The sequence below is a fragment of the Cavia porcellus genome, unplaced genomic scaffold (assembly GCF_034190915.1).
Source record: "Cavia porcellus strain 051 isolate PalLab524CR breed Dunkin Hartley unplaced genomic scaffold, mCavPor4.1 scaffold_15, whole genome shotgun sequence".
NCBI classification, from domain to species: Eukaryota; Metazoa; Chordata; class Mammalia; order Rodentia; family Caviidae; genus Cavia; species Cavia porcellus.
In genome coordinates, this window is record NW_026947498.1 from 65038038 (window position 1) to 65061141 (window position 23104).

At 41.2% G+C, this 23104-nt stretch overlaps 1 protein-coding gene and 1 long non-coding RNA gene across 3 annotated transcripts in view; both read right to left on the reverse strand.

The window, feature by feature from the left end:
* The window catches only part of Igsf11 (immunoglobulin superfamily member 11), a 154610-nt gene that overhangs the window by 78308 nt on the left and 53198 nt on the right, over positions 1-23104 (reverse strand). The window lies entirely within an intron of this gene.
* LOC134470509 (uncharacterized) lies at positions 10531-19977 on the reverse strand. Its single transcript, XR_010039442.1, has 2 exons — positions 12470-19977; positions 10531-11042 (listed from the first exon to the last, which is right to left on the reverse strand). It is a non-coding gene; the product is annotated as an uncharacterized LOC134470509 (long non-coding RNA).

Sequence of the window (23104 nt, forward strand, 5' to 3'; positions counted from 1 at the left end):
TATTTAATCTTTCAATGAACCAACTCTTCAATTCATTGATTTCTTTGTTTTGTTCTCTTAGTCACAACTATACTGATTTCTGCTCTCGTATGAGCTTTGGGCTTGATTTGTTTTTCATTTTCTATAAGTTGAGGTTCAACATTGTTTATTTGAGCTCATTCTGTTTTCCTAATGTAAGAATTTGCTGCTATAAATTTCCCTCTTAGGATTGCTTTCATTGCATTCCATAAGTTCTTGTATGTTGTACTGGCATATCATTTAATTGCAGATATTGTTTAATTTCTTCTTTAATTTCCTCTGTGACCCATTGGTTGTTCAAGAGAGTGTTAATTTTCATGTGTTTATGCAGTTTTGTGATTTCCATTTTTATTGCACTATCATTAATTAATATACATGGGATAATTTCAATTCCTCTGCATTTATTGAAGCATGATCTATGGGCTACTATGTGGCTTATTTTGGAGAACATCCCATGTGCAGCTGAGAAGGATGTGTATTATGATGCTGTAAAGTGGAACACTCTGTAGATAGCCACTAAGTCCATTTGATTACAGGTTTGGTTTAGTTCTGACATTTTTGATTGTTTGTCTAGGTGATCTATCTGTGACAGTGGAGTATTAAGGTTCCCCATTAAAACTGTATTGGTGCTTATTTGATTTTTCATGTCTGTTAATATCTGTTTTATGGAATTGTGTGCACCAGATTTTGGTGCATATGTATTTATGATTATCGTCTCTTCCTCTTTTTCTTGGAAATTTCCTATACCAAACATGTAGTGACCTTTTTTGTATTTTCTGATTAGTCCTGGCTTCAAGTTCACTTTGTCTGAATAGCTATCCCTGGTTTTTTCTAGGTTCTTGTTGCATGGAGTATTGTTTTCTGTCTTAAAGAATTTTATGAATTTCTTTAACTGTGTTTCTTGTATGCAGAATATTGTTGGATCTTGTTTCTTGACCCATTCTGCCACTCTGTTTCTTTTGATTGGTGAATTTACATTGATGGTTATAATTAATACATATTGGCTTATCCTTCTCATATCATTTTTCCTGTTGTTGGTTTCCTGTCTTTCCCTTCTGTTTAACTGCTTTGGGCCTCTACTGGTACTCTTGTAACTGTGGGCTTCATTTTCTCTTTCTAAAATATCCTTCCCAACACTTTGGATACTGAGGCAGAAGGATTTCCATGAGTTCAAGAGCCTGGGCTACATAACTAGGTTTTAAGCCCAGCCTGCACTATACAGTAAAACCTCGCTTCAGAAAAGTCAAACAAAATAAAGTATCCTTCAAGGCAGTTGGGAAAGCTGGTTTGATGGTCATGAATTTCTTCAGTTGTTCTTTGTCATAGAAGTTTCTTATTTCTCCATTAATTTTGAACAATTGTTTTGCAGGGTACATTCATCTGGGTTGATGGTTATTTATAGGACTTGAAATATCTCACTCTAATCTCTTCTTGACTTGAGGGTTTGTACTGAGAATTCTGCTGTAATTCTGATGGGCTTTCCTTTATAGGTGATTTGTTTCTGTTCTCTGCTTTTAATATGTCCTTATGATGAATTTCTGGAATCTTGATTATTATATGGCTTGATACAGATTTATTTTTGGTTATGGCTATTTGGAATTCTATATGCTTTACTTATTTGTATATCAAAGACTTGATATTTGGAAAGTTCTTTTTCATTATCTTTGTTTTTTTTTTAATTTTTTATTTAAGGAGAAAAGAAAAAAAACAGTGAAAGGGTACAAGTTATACAGATTTACAGAAGAAAAAAATGAACAGTAGGAAATCATTAGTTAATGGATTACATATTGCCATCTTAGAAATAATTGTTCAAGTCACAAAATTAAAGCTTGTAGAGTGGACATTCCAACAATGATACTGCAAACAGTTCTGTTCAATGATCCAATAAAACTCTGTGATATCATTTTCTATCTTATACACTTAAATATACATGCAGTTATGTAGTTTAGAGCACTTTCTTTTTCATTATCTTTGTAAAGAAATTTTTTTAACAGAATTTGCATATCTCCAACTTTCTCATTGCCTTCAGTCAATCTTATGTTATTGTTCTTTGTTTCATCTGGTAGCTGTTGGATTGATTTTTCATGGTCCTTTGCTATTTTTAAGATACCTTTAATTCATTGTCAATAGCCACAATCCTGTCTTCTAGATCTGATAACCTATCCTTGTCTTCAATCTATTGCACATACTTTTAATTCAATGACATTTTTAATTTCCTAGATGTCTGTTTGAGTATGTTTCATGGATTTCATTTCTTTCCTATGTTGGGCATTCATGATATCCATTGTTTTCCTGAACTCCTCCATTTTTGCAATTGGTGTCTGCTCTAATGTCTTACACTTCAATCATCATTGCTTTTCTTACCTGAGAGATTATTTTTTCTATAGCCTTATGTAATTTTTTCACTATTGCTGCTATCACTTCAGAAAGTTCCAGTGAGTGGTTCCAATTTTATCTCTCATTTTGCTCTGGACTTGTCCTGAGTGGGCTGGAGATCTAGGGTTGCATTTTGCATCTGCATCTTGTCATTTTATATTTTCTGCTTTTCATTTTATTTTGTTTTCTGTGTGGATGCTTGTAGATTTCTTATGAGTATCCTGATTTATCACTAATATCAAGGCTTCTCTAGTTGAGGACTATTACGCTCAGCGGTTTTCTAGATGTTGGTGGTTCTTGTTCTTTGTGTCTATCCCAAGAACCAATTTATTAAGGATGAGAAGTTGTTATCTATTTGAGTCAGAATTCAGTCATCTAGTTTTGGACTATGATGATGGTTATGAACCTAGACAATCATAGGGTTGTCATGTAAGGGAGAAAAACTAATTGCAACAGGTATAATATCCTGGCTAAAGAAGTACAGTTAACAATAACATAAAGCAAAGCGTAGCTTCTAACTATTAATATGCTACATTTAACCACAGGAGCAAGTTCTACAGTTATATAACAAAATCCAATGGATAACAGGAACTTGGATACAATGATTTTCTCCATAGTATGACTTTATCCTATTGTTGGGAGGGGGATTTAAAAGGAATAGGGTACAAGATAAAAGAATGAGGACAATATAGTAGAAACAAGCCTGTGGAAGGCAAACGATGATCATCTAAGTTTGAGAAACTGGGAACACAGTACAGAAAAATGCAAAAGAAAACAAAAGGAGTGTTGAAATGAACCAGAAAGAGAAGGGTCAATATCCATTCACATGAAAACATCATAAAATCATGTGAGATAGTTGAGGAAGGAGGAAAAAAAGACAAATAGAAGAAAACAAAAAGAAAGGGGAAAAAAGCCTAAATAGAAAAAAAAGAAAATAAAAAGTTCAACCACACATAAAAAGGAAAGTCAAACAAACAAAGGAAAAGAAAAACAATAAAATTTATCTAGTGTACACTGTTCTGTGATAGTGTTCAAATTGGATCTCAGAAATGTGCTGTGTAATTGTCAAGTTTGCAGAAGGATTTGCACTACGTATGAGTGCATGGGTCTGGTCTTGGCCTCTGGACTATGTGGTCCAGGACTGATCTTAAGTGGACAACATTCTGGATGTCCACTTCTCCTCACCATGACTGTCTCTGTGGCACCCTCCCAGTTGCCGCAGCACCCTTGGGTAGGGAAAGCCCAGGATTGCTCCCCAACCTATGCACAGTGGGCTCCTTTCTGGACCTTGCAGAGCCTCCTCTGTTTCACATCAGTGACCCCTCTCATGTGTTGGCTGTTGGGTGGAAGCAGTGTCCTTGTCTCACTGCAAACCAAGGCTGCTCGCCTGTTTAGGCTACTGGGCCAAGGCTACTCTGCTTAAGTCAGACCAGGGAGACAATTTTAGTCCTTGGTATTTAGTGCTAAGACTGGCTTTTGGTGGCCATTGGAGTGGAGTCTAGGTAGACTCAGGCCCCCTATCTCTTAGCAGAATTTGCTTTAGTCTGCTCCTACCTCCTGGCAGTCCACTGTGACTGACTGCTCTTCCTTCATTCCAACTGAGACCCTGGCAGTGAAACAATCCAGGGCTGTTCTGCTACCAGAGATCACTCTGAGCCCTCTGAAATAAAATGGAGGCTGTGCCCATCAGCTTCTCCATGTCTGTGTACCTCACTCACAAATCCTTGGCTCATATTTGTGTCGCTGCTTCAGACTTTTCTGCATTGGGCTGCTGGTCCTGCCTGTGTATGTGCTGAACCCTCCAACATTTATACCATTAATGCCTAACCTTTTAGAGATGGGTGCCCAAACTGCACCCCAAAACCCACTTATTGATCGCAAAGAGCCAGTACTGCAATTAAACCTGAATACTGAGATTTTAGTTTAGAAAAACCAACTCATACATTAACATTTTTTATCTTAAAAGAAAAACAACACACCATAAGTTCACCACCAACAACTTATCCTATTCAGTTAGAATCACCTAAAATTTAAATTATGATTGTTGTACACTAAAGACAAATACTAAAACAAGAAAACTCTCCAAACCATAAGGCTATAAAGGAAGACCTTCAGTGTTTTGTTTTAGGGATTCTCATTAGCTTAAGATGTTGGGGTTATTGATGTCCCTCTCATCAATGTCAAATGACCAGGACAAAACAGCCAATTATTTCTGTGGAGCCCACCGGAAGTTACGCGGCTCTGGATGCCTGATTTCCCCATGGTCCCTCAATCCAAAAACCCCTAAGAGGTACACATTCCTCAAATGATACACTTGTTACCATCTACGGCTTAAACGCATCCAAACTGTAAATACGGGACTATATTTCATCTCACTTCTGCATCTCCAACTCTCACCACTCTTTCTGATTTTCAATGTACTTATACTTCCCACCAAACTTACGACTTACTCTGATTAATGATTATGAGTCTTCTGTCCCGGCTAAATACAGATTCCATGTGGGCAGGATCTTCATATTTTCACATTAGAAATTACTGTTCAATAGTTGTTAGTCAGTTTAATTTGTTATTGCTAAGTTTATAAATGCTCTAATGTAATGTTTGGGAGGTATGATTCAAGATAACTGAAACCTTTTCAGATATGTAGCCCAGAGTCTCACTGGCATAAAAGCAAATTAGGAGAACTACTAAACGGACACTGTTAAAATTCAGTTAAAATCAGAAACAAAAATTCCGTTAATAAGAAATTAGTATCTCCTTAAAGTATGTATGTATATATATATATATATATATATATATATATATCACAGATGAGTGAAGAGTTACAGTCCATCACAGTCAAGAGATACCAAAACTTCAGTACATTCTGGGTAAAAACCATGGCATTAAGAAAGACACCCAACGCCTGTTCTGCCTGGGTGTTTCCACTTGTAAAGTAACTATCAGATCTCTCCATTTTGCATGCCTACTTTTCATCTGGTCCTCTCTCCTCAAGCTGATTCCCAGGGTGGTGTTCTCTGTTGTTCCCTCACACAGGCGCAGGCCCCACCCAGCAGGGAGCGCAGTTTGCCACATGCAGGGAGAGCAACCCAGGCCTCTCTTGCTCACCAGCATATGCCAAGCCCAGCAGTGGCCTGGCACACATAAATGAGTCCTGATATGAATAGAGGGGGGCACAGACAGCACTAGAATTAACCATTCTGTGTATAAGACACTGGGCATGCACCCAAAAGCAAAATGTACTTGGTGCGTCAGGATAAGTCCTCTCTCAACGTGAAGAAAATGCCTTTCTGTGTCAAGCGTGTTTCAGGAATGTCATGCCCTGGAATATGGTGACACTAGACTATGGGAAAAGATTAAACAAAGGAATGGAAGAAAGACTCAAGTCATTTCTCTATGCTGACTTCTCGGAGTTCTTGAAGAGCTGGTATCACAGCAACTTGTAATTCCAAACGAAGTGGGCCATCCTGACTAATGTTCCTTTTACTTCTAATGGCCTGTGCTTCAGTGCGCACCACAGACTTTCCAGCCCCAATCTACTGGACTGGACTGCTAAGTAAAAAAACGAGAGATAATAAATGGTAGGATACAATTAGGACAGTAAGGTACCCAGACAGACTTTGAAGAGAACCAAAAGAAATTTTAGACAACAGCAAGGACCCAGAGAAACAGAGCTGAACACAGCAAGTTTCAAAATGGAAGACGCCAGACCAGCTGGAGGGCTCCTTCAGAAGAGCTATAGACGTAAAATGAGTCTGCCTCTTCCGGGTCACCTTAAAACAGGATAAGAAATGTGACATTGTGGACAATATGGACCATTGATAAAGGCATTTAAATGCAAGGGATCCAATGATAGGTAAGTATTTCATAAAAATGCATTGTGTGGTCACAGCTAAGTTCCCTTGGGGTAGACAATGACCCAGAAAGGTCAGCTGAAGGAAAGTATCTGTGATGCAAATCACCATGGCAATGAAGGGGACACTGAGGAAGGAAGGACTGTCAGGCCTAGGAAGCTTTGCCCAAGATGTGCAATGGCTATCAACCCCAGGTGAGCACAGAGCAGCTGGGAAACCCACCCCAGGCATCCCACAGTGCTCACAGTACCTAATCTCATGTCTTTCTTTACTACAAAAGTCAATCGTGTGCCTGGCTTCCCCAAAGCGAACTCTGCACATCTCTGATTTCATCTTGTCCTTTCAATCCCGCCCCCCTTTCTCCGGTCTATACTGGTTCCCACATTATCACTGCACCCCAGAGCTTATTCCCCGTCTCTTTCTACAATCTGGCTTCTCTACCACCTTTTAACTTTATCTCATTAAAAACATGCTCATCAGGAAGTCTAGTTACCATGCTGATAAGAAAAAAACATAATAAGTAATAACAATGACGACAACAACAACAACAATGCTGTCTCTTTTCCCAGTTTACAGGCTTCTTGGTTTCTATCAGTTTACCTAAAAGATTAGGTTACTAATCACCAATCTCTCAAAACAAGCCTAGAAATAGCTCAGTCCTCCTTCTAAGACCGATATATGGCACAAGCCTCATCCTAATTGCTCTAATTACATGAAGAACATAATGAGATACAGCAGCAGATGGCTACAGATTAAGTTCCACAGAAAATAAACTCTCTTGCCTTTTATTGAAGAATCTTTGCCTTAGAAAAAAAAAGTTAAAATTAAATCATTTGTTCACAAAGCCAAATATATCTTTAAATGTTATCACAATTTATTTCTTTCAATAATGTTTCCTTGAAAAAAAAAAGCATTCCCCCATTTCATGTGGCTTTATGTTACAAATTTGTAACCCTGCTGAACCAAAAAGGGGGAGGGAAATACCATTCACAGTTGCTCCTTAGGAGTTTACAAAATAAATCACCTATTTCTACAGACTTGTATTATAATTTCAAAATGTGCCCTATCAAATGTAAAACTGGGGAGGTTATTTGGACCCAGCAACAAAAAAAAATCTGCCTAACACATTGTGAACTCCAGAATTTCACCAAACATGGAATGTCAGGCTTCCAGCCACCATTCTAATATTCACCACCAATGCAAATTCGAGATCTAAAAATGTAGTCATCTTCCCTTTAAAAATTAAGTTGTTTTCCTAACTCATGTGCATGGTCATGGTTGTGTGTGTGTGTGTGTGTGTGTGTGTGTACACATTAGTAGCAAGAGGCACAAACCTTGAAACTATCTTTTCTATTCCTCTCATGCTGTTGTTATGTCTGTACTATTAGATAAGGTCGCTGACGCCTGACTATGAACCTGCCATCATCACTAAAGAGCCCAAGGCGGTCCTCACCTCCTCCCCAGTTGCACGCAGCACCTCCACCACTGCAGCCACGATCAGGGGCTCCAAGAAGTCACCACAGAAAGTGGGTGCCATAAACAAGAGCAAAACTCCCGCCAAGAGGAAAACTAGAGAGAGACTTTTCATTCCAGTGTGAAGACAGAAAATATTCTGGAAAGTAGATACAGGGAACTCTCCTTTCCCCAAATGAGAAGCCTCTTATTTCAGTTCCAATGCAATCTCTACCCAAATTGTTACTATGCATCCAAGTTTCTACTACCACAGCCCTCTGCAATGAACCAGAGGAGAAACCCAAATGATGTGAGTCTCTCCAACCCCCCACCCTACTCCAGTGTACAACCTGCACCTCAGTATCAGAAATTACTTTTCATAATCGCATCCTACAAAGGTGGTGTTGAGTTTGTCTAAGAAGTAAACTTCCTGTCACCCTCCTCCATTAAAAAAAAGATACTGAATTATATTATTTTTTCTGTTGTAGAAATGGGACACTAATCATTAAAAAAAAGTTGGATAACGTTAGTTTTTTCCATCCTATCATTTTCTCATGAAGTGCACACACGGGATATGTGGCCAATGACCCAATAATGCTATGAATGAATTTTTTTTCACATCTCAACCTGTATTAACAAGTGAAGCTGATTTGGCTTATACTCTAAGTAAGTCACCATAATACCTGATTTAGGTTTTTCTTATACTTAATTTTGTTATTTCTTTGCTCATCTTCATGGGTCAATATGAGAAATGTATGAATAATTAAAACTGGAAAAGAGAAAAATGATACTGAAAACTTTTTTGAGAAGCACCATTTTTCTGGCCAAGCGTTTAAAAGATACTTGAAAACTCACTTGTAGAGAATGAAAACCAATTACCACGTTGTATAGTACAAGGGAAGCAGAGAAACTATTGGAGCAATGGGTGACAATATGTTGTCACTCACCAGGTTTCTCCCAGTCATCATCTGACATAATTATGGGGGTCCAGTCCTAACTACTTCCTTCACTGTAGTGAATTCTTACAATTTTATGTTGCCTCAGCATCTGCTGCTACGGTCTTTCTCACACCAGGAACAAGGTTCAGTCCTTTGACATGGCTTCTAGCTCTCTATCTCCTCCCCATTTCTCAGTGTGATGCATCCACACAGCTGCATTGTACAACCGCCAGATCTCAGAGTGACTGACTGGAGGGTGTCACTCAGGGACACACTGAGTCTAATCTAAAACCACAGACCCTCCAGGGGAGAGAAGGCAGGGCGAGCCAGGTGAAAAGATAAAAACCACCGCAGCTGAGGATTTACATCAATTCCATTTTACATTTAGGGAATAAACCCTTATTTCTCCAATGATTTTCTCTATGCTAACAAATTATTTCTGGGGCTGGGGATTTAGCTCAGTGGCATAAGCGCCTGCCTTGCAAGCAGGCAGTCGTGAGTTCGATCCCCGGTACCGATAAAAAGTAAAAAGACCAAAAAAAAAATTATTTCTGATGGTGATGACGATGACAATAAATTACTCTGGCTTACTCCCCAAGTCACCAGAAGATATGCTTAGTCACACTGGAACGGGGCTTGGTGTCATATAAAATATCACATTACAATTTAACACCCTTCAAAGTTCAATCATTTAATTTCAAAACTATGTTGCAAACCAAAAGACATTATGGGAATCAAGGGAGAAAAGGAAGATAACAACATTCTACCTCCATTAATGAGCAGAAATGGGAGGAAAGTGGGGGAGGATCTAATGGACAATTTTGAAGACAGCTTCATCTGCAATATAAATCTGTGTGTCTTTCACAGTATATGGACAGAGGACCCATTTTGTTGTTTCTAACATCATTATTATCAATTTAAATTAAATTAAAAAGTTGCATCTCTGGCTCTGACCCCTGTTAAACCCCAGATCCATGTATCAAGCTGCCTGCCTACGATCCCTTCCTTTGGATTGCATCTCACAGTAGAACAAATTCAATTTGTCTGAAACGCAACTTATTGTGTTTCCCCCAAATCTGATTCTCCTTCACTTAGCATTCTAATTCAAAGCTCCCCAAACAAGAACTTATGCTGTTCACAATTTCATCCTTCACAGTGAGGCTCTCATACACCGTACCTGTAAAATTACTCCCACCTGCCCTCCTCCTATGAATCCTTTCTGCCATTCGTGCTCAGTTCAGCCCCATCCTCCCTTCTCTTAAACCCAATCCCAGCTCCTTAACATATCTCCTCCTCCTCAGCTTGTCCCCTCCAATACACTGCGCACCAGCACAAGAGTGGTTCTTATAAAATGGAAATTTGATCATGTCACAACAGAGTAGAGAGCCTTGGAATGAATGCCCTCCATTCTCAATAGGACATAAATCAAGTTTCTTAGCAAGACAAAAGCCTTCCTTCCAGGGGTGGCCACAAACAGCTTCATCTTCCACCTGGAGCCACCTCACACTGCACTCCGCAATTACGCAAGCCTGAACAACTTGCAGGTGAACATGCAAAGCTACTTTATGCTTTTAAAAATCAAGTCTGATACACTTGTCTCTGCCTGGAATGTGCCTTCCTCTGTAATGGGCCGCAACTGACTCAAAAGTCCAGTGCTTCAGGAACCCCTACCTGACTTTTTGCCACCCCTCACACCTCCTCTCCTGCTTCACAAGATCAGGTGTGATACACTGTCTCTGCAAAGTAACCCAGTCATGCCTCTGTGGCGGCAGCACACCCCCAGGTCTGCTTACAGACCTGTCTTACTCATCAGATGGTAAACTGGCCAGGGAAGTGATCTACTCCACCAGCAGTGCCTGGTGTGCAATAAATGCTCATTGAATTAAACTGCATTTCATTCATCAAGTACAACTTTTACTTTATGCTATTTGTAACATTTTCTTTGAGTTTTCAACATGGGCACAAGTAATCAATTTATAATAAGTAATATGAATAATGCTCAATTTTACCAGAAAGCAGAAAGGAGGCTTCCCAGAGGTCTTCCCAGGTTAGCAGTACGCCATGCCAAGTACACACTTCCACCATGCTATTTAATATTTAAAGTAGCCATTAAGTTAAGTAGTGGCAGTATCCCTCCAAGAAGGAAACCACAGCTTACAGAAAACAGAAAACTCTCAGGGTTACATGACTGGGAATTGAATGGGTCAACACTGAAGGACAGCTTTTACATGAACTCAAAGTGTTTCTCACTTAAAGGCAGGAATGCAGAAATTCAACAGAACAAAGAATTAGAAAAGAAATGTTTACAACTTCTTTTCCAGTCCTGGTTTTCTCTTTTCTCCACATTCCACAGCAAAGTAGGTTAACTCTGGGTAACGGGGTCATTCAAGACCATGGCTATTACCTAGAACACATTGTTAAGGAAAGTTAAGGTTAGTGGGTCAAAAGTATTTAAGCATTAATTAGTTTCATTTCACTAGACATCCTTTGCAAACCATCTCATAAATATACAGTTAAGAAAAAAATGTTACAATGCCAAGTACTAACTAACCTTCAACAAATGGACCTTTAACATTTTGGTAAATGAACAATTGGGGCAGGAGGGGAGGGGAGTGTACCAGGGATTGAACTCACAGCCACGCACTTATTAGGCAAGCACTTGAGCCACTGAGCTAAATCCCTGGCAAAATGAAGAATAATGTCAAAGCGGGCCACGACTCCCATCTGCAAATGAAATGCAAAATGGAAAATCTAAGTAGAAAAGTAAGTCCACTTAAGTGTAAGAGTTATTTGTTGTGCTTATCCCAGAGAATGAGGGCACTTCTACCCCATGAAATGAGGAAGGACTGACTGCCTCTCACACACACCCTAGGCTTGGGGACACTGGCACAAAATGTTGACACTGAGGACCGTAAGTGGGTGAATCAGGACTTCAAGTTCAGGAGCTCGAACAAAAACAAGTACAATACCTTCCATTTCTGGAAGCCCTGCCCTGGTGTTGGAAAGCCACAATAAAAAGATGTCTGGCTTACTCGGTGGAGGTAACCCAGCCCCCCATAAAGACTGCTTCAGTTGCTAAATACTGTTAGGGGTCCTTCACTCAGAGAATAAGAGAGCTACAATTCAGGGAAACCAGGCAGAGAGCCTAACAACAGTAGCCTTGAAAAACACAAGGAAAGAAAAAATGTAACAGCGACTATCAGCAGGCATGTGACTGAGAATCTTGGCAGTCTGCCTTGCAGGGCACAGAGTGTGTGGACAGAGAATTCACGTCTTTTTCTCTGTTGCCAGAGGCCAAAAAGGCACAGACAGAAAAATACCACCTCTTATCCTTCATCAAGCAAATACTCAGTGAGACCTTCCTAAGAATACTGAATAAATAACCACAAGTCCCTTCTGTCTTACAAGTGCATATGACAGGTCAGCAATACCGTAACTGGGCTTTTAGGACTTTTACAACTTGAAACAGTTCTGTAATAGGGGCCCAAATATGCAACCAATGCAAGGTTTCTTACGACAGCCAGGTTGTTGAACAAAACTCTGAGGACAGAGTTCAGCTCAACAAATGAGCCAACATTAACAGAGCACAAACTGAGACCCTGGGCCAAAAACTGCCAACAGGAAAATGAGTAAAATGTGTTTGTGGATGCTACAGTCTTCCCAGGGAGAAAAAAATTCAATGAAAACATCAACATAATACACTAACCACTGGCAAGGTGTGTGGACAGTATTCTAAAAAGATCATCATATAGTGTTAAATGACTAAAAGAAAGGCATGTAAACAGGGAAAGAGCCAAGAGAAGAGTTACAAAGAAGTCCTATGGCACTCACCGGTAATTCCAGCTACGCAGGCTGAGACAGGAGGACTGCAAGGTGAAGGCCAGCCTGGGCAACTCAGACCTTGACTCAAAATAGGAAATAAAAAGGCTGTGAATGTAGCTCAGTGGTACAGTGCCCCGAGTTAAGTCCCCAGTATCAGTAATCCTGGAAATAACTTAGTCTAGATTTCAAATGAAGACACAACTTAGAAAAAGAATATGGCTGTCCCAGAGTCTGCAATCAATTATCAGCAAAGTCTGGGCTGGGATTCAGGTTGCCAACACTTTCTCCCAGAGCACAACTCCTGCTGCACAGTCACAGGAAATAGAGCAGGTTCCCCGCTTCTAAACTGACAGTACAATCTTCAAAAAGGCACAGATTCTACAGATATGCAAACTCAGGAATGTGAAAGAGGACGGGCTGACAGGAGGGCTGAGTCCTGGAGTGTGTAATCGGAGGGTGGAACAGCAAGTGCCTGTGATTTGCCAGTAAAACCAGCAACAGGAAAGTCATGGAGCAAGCATTCTCCTCAAGGCAACCGTGGGACAAAGACTGTGTCAAAGGTGCTGCTAGTCCAAACATCTCCTACAGCAAAGAACCATTTTATCTCCCGGGCTAAAGACATGACAATGTCTTCTTCCTGTACACAGGATTTCTCAGTGCTGAGACGCTTCACCGCACAAGTACACCCACTGCAGACAGTCAGGAAGCCTCCTCCTCCCTAGCAAGGCTTCAGTAGGGCATCGTGAACTTCAAAGAGGCACTCACATTAAAGTAGAGCTCGATTCAAGATTCTCTGCAAACTAAAACGCAAGGCAGTTGTGATTAAGAGGGAACGCTATATTTAATTCACTCCCTCATTTACCAAGTGTATCATGCACTATTCTAAGATCCAGTTTTTTGAGAAGAGGCAGGGACCAAAGATATCCACACAAAATACAAGATTATTAAGACAAACCCCTATCCAGTAAAGAAAGCAAATGACTCTCAAATTGTCTCCTAAGGGTAACATAGCAGTGCTACTCAAAATGTGGCCACGGACCAGGGCTGACCTATGAGAAGATGGCTAAGCATAGAAAATGATTGAAAACATTTAGAAAATTTTACAGCAATTTAGCAGTAATTTTAGGTCTGCTGAACCTAATAATTTCAAACTAAAGCATCTATTAAGTATATCTTTTTGTATTTCATTTCTTGCTATATTTTACAAAGTCATCAATGCAGAAAGTCTGAGGAGCAAAGCAGTAAAGTGACAAAACACAAGCGCTGTTTGCTAGGTAACAGGACACTCACAACCCAGATGAAGACAGATGGCTGGCAGAGTCCACTGAGGCTCCACAGAAGACCAAGGCGCTGGGCCACGGAAGAGGGCAAAATGCAGGGAGAAGAAACGCACCCTGGGCAGAGCAGAGCACTGGCCGAGGCCTGGAGGTCACATAAGTGGATGGGACATTTATACACAGGAATAAACCGAAAAAGGCCGGAAAGTTAACTCAAACAGAATTCAAAGAGACCACCATGACTTCATAATATAGCTTTTGGACTTCACTCAAAACATAGTAGTAAACTACCGAAGATTTTTATAAGCAGGAAAAGGATGTATTTCTGTATTCACAAACATGACTGCAGCAGCGGAGAGGTAGGTTTGGAGTGAGAGGGAGACAGGGAGGGATACAGACCAGTTATAAACACACCAGAACAACATAGGAATGAAAAGAACTTGTTTTGTGCAAAGAAACACAGGCAAGGGAGAATGGCTTACAGAAATGTTTTGTATGTTATACAGTCTTATCTTCTTCCTTGCTGTTTAATACAGATCAGAATGCATGCTAGGGAACTGTTCACTTAACCCAGTAACTGACCTGATCACAGGAAGGAAGATTAGTAATTACAAGAAGGATGAACAAGTGCAGTATGCTACCGAGAGACAAGACCGATGCCTGCCGGTGAAAGGTGCAGAAATCTCAACGTCTAACAATAAGGAAACCATCCAATTAAAAATGGGTATAGGGCTTAAATAAGCTATTTCTCCAAGGAAAACACAGGAATCGGCAATGAACACATGAGATGCACACTGTTATCAGTCATAAGTTCTAGTCAAATTTCAGAAATGTAAGTACTATAGGTGTGTTGCAAAGAGATTGAGAAGCATAAAAAATATCTTAAAATAAAACGTGAAATTCTACAATGATCTTGGGCTTTTACAATCTTAAACAGGTTCACATATATCCATGGGGAAGAATGGAAAAGGGTTGTAGCCCACACACTGTGCACACCATGTGTACAGCACCCTTATTTTGGACACTGGATGATACGCAAGCAGAAATTAGAATTGCGTTTTCTGTGCCTTTAGCCGCCTGAGTCCCCCTGCAAGGTGGTCCTGGGCTTAAGCTACCCTGAGGTACTTAATACAGTAGGTGCCAACTCAAGACTCATTTTTAATCCAGAGGAATTCTATGGGCTCGGGAATCTCTAAAGGGGGTTGGTACACGTGTGAGTGAGCAGGAAGGGAGGAGTATTTGTCTGAAAGAAATGAATTAATTTTTAAAGTGTCCTCATGGAAAACACAAGTCCCACAAGCAAAAACTGTTGAATCAACGAGCTCCTCCAGAACCACCTCGTTCCTGACCTATTGTAACTCCGGAGATCCAGAGAGCTGCATTTCCATAGAACAGAAACCACAGGCTGAGTCCCTGAAACGTGGATTGTTGACAGAAAACACCAGGAATAGTGAATGGAATCCATGCACCATTTTCCATGGACTATTCTGAAAAACAGAAGACTGTATGGAGGAATCAAAAAATACAATTACTGTTCTATCATAGATATTCTGTACTCCAATATCTACACATAGGGAATAATACTACTGTGTGAGCAGGTCAGATGTATGAGTTGATTATAGTTTATAAGGATCACATAATCAGTGCCAGCTACATTTTGTAGCACATAATTTTATCAAAGTATACAATGGGTTTTGACAACTTCTACTGTATTCTAGTTATGCACTGGGTCATATAATCCCTTTTATACCTGTCTCTACAGCTGTATCTATTCAAATGAAATTCAACAATCTGTGAATTGTCTGACAATGATACAAAATTAACTATTAAAAAGTTTAAGATTTAACGTAAGATCCTCAACTTCATTTCATAAAAACATAATATTTGCTGTATCTTTGTAAAATGACACTGGATATAAGATAATATCAGCATATAAAAGAACAGAACAAAATTATCTCTGAACAACATTAATTGCTCTTTTTTAATTTAGAAAATGAACTAACTCTCAATTCATGCCTAGCATCTGCAAAGCACTACTGGGAATCACATAAAACAAAAAGATCTAATTATCCACAAAGTCTAGAAAAGATAGACAACAGAATCACTTAATACCAACAGTGCATGGAGGTAAGCAAGGAGAAGCGCTCTATTCAAAGTCTCCAAGATCCTCAGCACGCCTTGTACAATGCACTAGCGCAGAGTGATGAATAAGCTTCATTGATAATAGTGGCTACATCACGGCTGGCTGAACATTCAGTTCACAAACAGAAGGCTTCTGTATTTGCTCGAATTAACCATAGGAAAGTTTTAGCAAAAAGACTGTTATATTCAAATGGAAATCAGTACTTTCCAGCAAGAATGGACAATTAGCAATTCCTTAAACTGGCACTGAAAGCAAGAGCATGGAAATATACCAAAAAAAGATCTCAAACATCCAATATTCTAACATGAAATAAAGAAGAAAAGCTATTACAGCTAGCTGGCTTTTTGAAAATTTTACGTGCCAGACATAATCTGGATACTATGGATCTCCCAGCTATCAACCAACCTTGCTAGGTTTTACCCAAATAATCTTGTTTTCTAAATTTCTTATTATACACAAGTTTAAACTGTAGTCAAAGATTTCAGAACAAGCTAATTTAGATGGTGTTTCTTAGCAAAAGATCTAAGTCTGGTTATACATCATTTTACCAACATTTTTAATTGTTTATTCACCAGATCTTTATTAACAGAGTCCAGCAAATCCCCCTCCAGTGTTTTCCGGGCACCACCAGAGCCCCATCTCAAAGCACATACACATAATTATGACCATCTAACCTATGGATCTGGCTTCATGACTCTGGTCCTGACACTGTGCAAATCTGGTGGCAATGAAAGAAGTTACAATGACTCCATGGCTACCTACAAACAGAAGAAACAGTCCACGGGAAGAAGACAAGCACAGGAAGCTTTGTCACAGTTATGCAATGATTTTAGTTATGCAATGCCAAAAGCATAAATGAGAAAAGAAATACTAATGAATTTCATGAAATTTAAAATGTTTATGCTTTAAAACAAAACAGTGAAATGACAACAGAATAGGAAAACATCATGCACCTGATAAGCGATATATATTCACCATGTACAAAATATCTTAAAGTTTAACAATGAAATGTTAACTTAAAAATGGGTAAAAGGTTTAAATGAGCCCTTTCTCTAAGGAGAACATAGGAATGGTCAATCAATACATGAGACATTCACTGTCATTAGTCATCAGGAAAATACAAAACCACAATGAGACACCACTTTAAACCCGTAAGAATGACTATAATAAAAAGCCTGATAATTACAAGTGTTGACAAGAATATAAAAAAAGAAGTAACCCCCATGCAATGCTGGGAAGAATGTAAATAGTGCTAGATGTCTAAAATCACTAGTTTTATGGAGAGTCACAAGACCCAGTGATTCCACACTTATGCAAGAATAAAAACTACATCATATAAAACTTCTGCATATGTTTAGAGCAGTATTCAGGACAACTGAAAATAGAAGCAACCTAAATGTCCATCAGTTGGTAAACAGGGAAAGCTGTATATCCATATGTAGGCAATATTACTCGGCAATAAAAATTAGTAATAACATTCTAACACAAGAACAAACTTCAAACACATCACACTAACTGAAAGAAGCCAGTCAAGACCACAGACCACATACAATATGACTTTACTGATACAAAATGTTCAAAATAGATACATCTGTAAAGAAAGACAGTAGATTAGAGGGTTCACATTTCCTCCGAGAGGGTGGGGGGTGGGGGAAGTGATACAGATAGGTACAAGCTTTTCTTCTGAAGCAATAAAAATGTTTTTAAATTATGTAAAGGTAATAAAGGAACAAATATACAAAAACCATCAAATTGTCCACCTAAAGTTTAGGATATATAAATTATATATCAATATAACAGTTTGCTTTTTTAAAAAATTGTGACTAACAACAAACCTTACACATTCCTGAAAGCAGTTCCCCAAGCCAGCTGCAATCAGATGTGGCCAGGTAAATATAAAGTAGAGCAGTAGTTCTCATACCAACCGCTGTCTATATTCCACGCATTGGCCTTGAATTATACTGGCTCAGGCAACACCAAAGAATGCAATACCATAGGGTACACATAGTATGCTGCAAATACCACAAATTCCTCAGAACTACCGAAGTGTACCAGACACGCAGCCAATTTTGATTCTATTCACTTTAAAAAACATTGACAGATGTATGGCCTAGATAAAGGTCTATCTTTAAATATAAAGACAAAAGATACAGTGGGTCCAATACACAGTAAGTTCATAGCCTCTTAAGTATAAGAAAGATATGTACGCACATGATTCCAAGTTCAGAGAACTGCATGCAAATTACATGAATAAGTATGAGACAGAGAAACAACACAAATCAGAGAAATGTTAATTCCATCTGAAAACGACTATACCACAGAATTTTCTGTTGCTATAAGAAAATACCTGCAGTTGGATACTTTATAAAGAAAAGAAGCTTATTTAGCTCTGTAAATCGATCTGCGTAGCCTGAAATACCAGCAAGAACCTTTCTGGTTGTGTCACAAGGTGGCTCAAAAACAGAAAGAGAGCTCACCACATGCAGAAGCAGCTAAGTACATACAGATTTATACCAACCCACTCTCAAAAGAACTTACTCAAAAACACCAGCATCAGTGTCTTCTGAAAGGATGACCCTCTGAGCTCATCAGGCCCCAACTCTTAAACCATCCACCCTTTCAGCACTGCCTCACCAGAGCTCAAGCTCCAGCGCATGAGCCTTTGAAAACACATTCAACCAGTGCCCCAACCACAGCAATGAACCTCAACAGCCTCACAGGAATCGTGAGGCCTAAGCAAGGCCTTAAAGGATTGGTAGACAAGAGGGAAGTAATGCAGGGTAAGGCGTGAAGAATGAAGGCAAACTTTAGCCAGGGTAATGAAAATCAGTATCAAACAGTAAAGAGATACAGAGGACTAAAAGTTACGTGAGGAAAAAAAGCAAGGATGTTAGATAAGTGTGTCAGCTTCCTGTTACTGTAATGAAATACTGAAGATTTTGAACATACAAAGAGAGAAAGTTTTTTCCCTTTTTCTTTTTGTGTTTTTTTTTTGGGGGGGGGGGGGTGAGGTAGCGGTGTACCAGTAATGGAACTCACCACCTTGCACTTGCCAGGGAGGCCCTGGGCCACTGAGCTACATCCCTGGCCTGAGAGGAAGTTTATAATGACTCACAACTTTGAAAGTTGGGTTCCAAGGTTGGGTGGCCCCACTGCGTTGGGCCTCTGGTGAGTGTGCCACATGGCCACAGTGAGGAGCGTGTGTGGAACCAAAGGCTCATCTCGTGGTCAGCAAGTAAAAGAGCAAGAAGACCGGTCAGGGTTCCCAGAATCCTCTTCTAGGGTGTTTGCTTCAACCCCGCCTGCCTCGGTGGTCTCAGGCATGCCTCGGTTTCACTCATGTGAGGAGGGTAATGAGGTCCCCTACTCCGAGGGTCTGACCTCCCTTCCTCGAACCCTGCCTAGGCAAACAGAGCTCACTGCTGACATGGCCCTGTGACCCCCACTCTGCCTCGACTGGCTGCTAGTCTGGATCTTCCCTTCAGGTTGGGTGAGTGAGGTTTTACCTTCCCCGCTGTTGCTCCTTGCCTCCCTCCTCACCCTTGTTAGCCCTCAAGACCCAGTCAAGAGGTGTACTGCAGGAAAATCCAGGCCTGATCAAACTCAGCCCCTGCAGACAGCCAGCTCCCCTGATGCCTCCCAGCCCTGGAGACACCTGCTTTGGTCTACTGTCTTTGACCTCAGGAAACTGATAGGAGATGCGCCTCCTTTTCTTGAGCTGCCCCTGTTCAAAGGCAGTCTTGCGTCATCATGGGAAAGTTACCTCTCTCCATCCCTGCTTCCTCTTCCCTGCCTTGCATTCTCAAGGCTCCCACGTCTCTCCATTTCACTCCCAACCTGAAGCTAAAGCACCTTATCCTTTTCTGCAATATGGCCTGGCCAGCTGGACAATCAGTCCCAATAGCCAGTTAATGGGACATTTGATTTTTTAATCTTCCAGGATCTTGACAATTACTGCCACGGGTGGGGTAAGTGGTCTGAGGTCCTCTATGTCCAGGCATTTTGTTGTTGTTGTTGTCTGCAATTCCCCTCACTGTGTGCCTCCCGTGACCCCACCAAACTTCTGCTCCTCTCCACACCTTCTCATGCCCCCTCTCCAGCTCCCCCAGACTATAACTCAGTCTTCACTACAGATCCCTCTTCTCTGGCTCCACCACCCCACCCACCACCACCCCACCCACCTCCACTTGCCAGTCCCCTGCCCCTTCCTGTAGCTCCTTCAGCCACACTGGTACTGCCTCCAAATCTCTCACCTTCTCCCTCACCTCCCACTACTCCTCCTGTTTCTCCTCAACAACAACCTCCAGATGCAAATAGTTTACTCCCTCTCATACATGATCTGGCCTCCCCCCGCCCCGCCAATTTCCCCTTTGCAAAGTTGCCAGACTCAAGAGCATTGACCAGATCTATGTCCTCTCTCTCTCACAGAACTCTCTCAAATCAATCACTGCCTTGGTTCCTTCCTTTCAGACTCCTGCACCTACATTCTAGAGTTCGAATATCTAGCCCACACCTATGACCTCACTTGGCATGATACTACTGTCACTCTAACCTCTGCTCTCTCTCCCATGGATAAGAACAAGTCTATGCCATGGCTCAAGCTTATGCTGATGACCGCTGCCACACCAAGATCCTCTTGTCGGACAGTGCTATGGCTGTCCCTTGAACCAGACCATAATGGGACTTCAACTTCAGAGATGGACAAGGCCTCTGTCCACCAAAAAGATCACAAGATTACCTGATTACCTGCCTTGCTGAGGGACTAAAACAGGAACTACATAAATAGATTAATTATGACAAATGCAAAGAGCTGATCCAAACTAAAGAAGAAAATCCAGCTCAGTTTATGTCCTGACTGGTGGCCACCCTCAGAAAGTACACTACCCTCAGCCCAGACCGCCCAGTGGGACATCTAATCCTAAAGATACACTTCAGCAATCAGCTCCTGACATGAAAAAAAAACTTCAAAAAACTAAGACAGGGATCTCTAGCAAAGACTGAGTTATAGTCTGGAGGAGCTGGAGAGGGGGTGGGAGAAGGTGTGGAGAGGAGTAGAGTTTGGTGGGGTCACAGGAGGTACACAGTGGGGGGAATTGCAGACAGCAAAAAAAAAAAAATGCCTGGATATATGGGACCCCACAGAGCGCACCGCAGGAGTTAATCTCCCAGGGCTTTAAGATCTACAACAACAGGGATGAGGCTACCCACCAACAATATATCTCTGACCTATGGTTACTTGCTTCTACCACCAGTGACGGGTCCAAAGGAGCAAAAAGGGGGACTGCCCAACCCAGGACCCTGTTTCAAGTGTCAGCAGTCTGGCCATTGGGCCATAGAATGTCCCAACCCAGAACCCCCTCTAAGCCATGTCCCATACATGAAGGCCCTCACTGGAAGATGGACTGTCTCTCGACAGCTGGGCATGCCACAGGGCCTCTTCCCAGGGTGCCCCACCACACATTCCCATCCTGTTCAGTCTGATTGGATAGGCCTCAGATGACTGACCATCAGAGTGGCCAAACTTCAGGTTACTCTTACAGTGGATGGTAAGGTTGTTTCATTCTTAATTGACACGGGGGCAACCCCTTTCCCACTCCCCTCCTTCTCTGGACAGCTGCTTTTAGCTGATGTTTCTTTTGGGATTGATGGCACCATAACTAGACCCCTAAGAACACTTCTACTCTTCTTCAGTTACAAAATCACATATTTTTCCATGCCTTCCTAGTCATTATGACATGTCCTGTTCTGCTCCTCAGAAGCAACATTCTGATACACTCAGCCACTCTGACTCTTCCCAGCACATCTCCTTGCCTCATGGTTCTTCTACTCTCCCCATCCACCTCCAAATTTCCTCCCTAGATCAGCTCACCATTACTAAATTTGTACATGTAGGACACTTCAACTCGCTCTTGCCACCCATTGAGCCCTTCTCCTCAAACCTCTCAAGGACAATCACGCATACCCATATACCCGACACAAAGAAAGTATCTCCTTCTCAACTCAGCCCTCTGAGGTCTAAAACCTATTATCACTTACTTTCTCACCCACTGTCTCTGCATTCCTATCAACTCTCCCTTTAACACCTCCATCCTTGCTGTCAGACTGTTCTTATCTCCTGGTCCAAGTACTACAACCCATCGACTGGATTGTACTCCTCATCCATCCCATCACTTCCAAACCGTACACTGTCCTGTTATTTGTATCCCATTCTACTACCCACTGTGCCATTCTAGGTCTAAAAAGACAGTTTCTTTGCCATACCTCTGCATCCTAAATCACAGGAGCTCTTCACCTTCACATGGACAGATCCAGACACACACCAATGACAACTTACCTGGTCAGTTCTCTCCCAAGGACAGGCTCTTTAGCCAGGTCCAACTACTTTAGCCAGGTCTTAACCTATGATCTCCTTTCCTTTCACCCCACCACCTCCTATCTTCTCCAATACATCAATGACCTGCTCCTCTGCAGGTCATGCCTCCTTCCACCATGTCCTGCCATCAGGACACTCTTTCCCTTCTCCAGCACTTAGACAGTAAAGAATATCAAGTTTCCCATTCTAAGGCCCAAATCTATAAAACCTTAGCCCTTTATCTGGGTATTCTCTTGTAACAAAATACAAAGCTCCTACCACCGAAACACATATGCTGCATCACCCAAAATCAGATGCCTACAATAATCCAATAACCTCTCTTTCCTGGTAATCATAGGCTATTTTAACCTCTGGATCCCAGGGCCAAGCCTCTCTATGAACTTACCCATGACAATCCCTCGGACCACACATACCGCAAGGCCTTTCTCACATGACTTTCTAAAAACTACAAAAGGCGCTAACTCTAGTCCTATCCATTCCAGACCCCAGTTACCTTACACGTTTTAGAAATGAAAGAATATGCAGGAGAGATTCTAAGCCGGGGCCCTATGCCCCATCCAATCACCTTCTTTTCCCTACAATTAGACCCCACCACCAAGAGATGGTCTCCATGTAGCACTCATGCTTCTAGAGGCCCAAAATATTGCCCTCCATGCTCAGATCCCTACACTCCCCCATAACTTTGGAGCTTTCCTCACCTCCTTCCATCTGCCTTACTTACTCTTGGCCCAACGACTCATACAACTTGATGCCCTTTTCCTCAAAACCCCTACCATCACTCTGACCCCAGGGCCTGCTTTCAACCAAGCATACCCTTAATTTCATTACAAGAAGCTAATAGCAAATCCTGC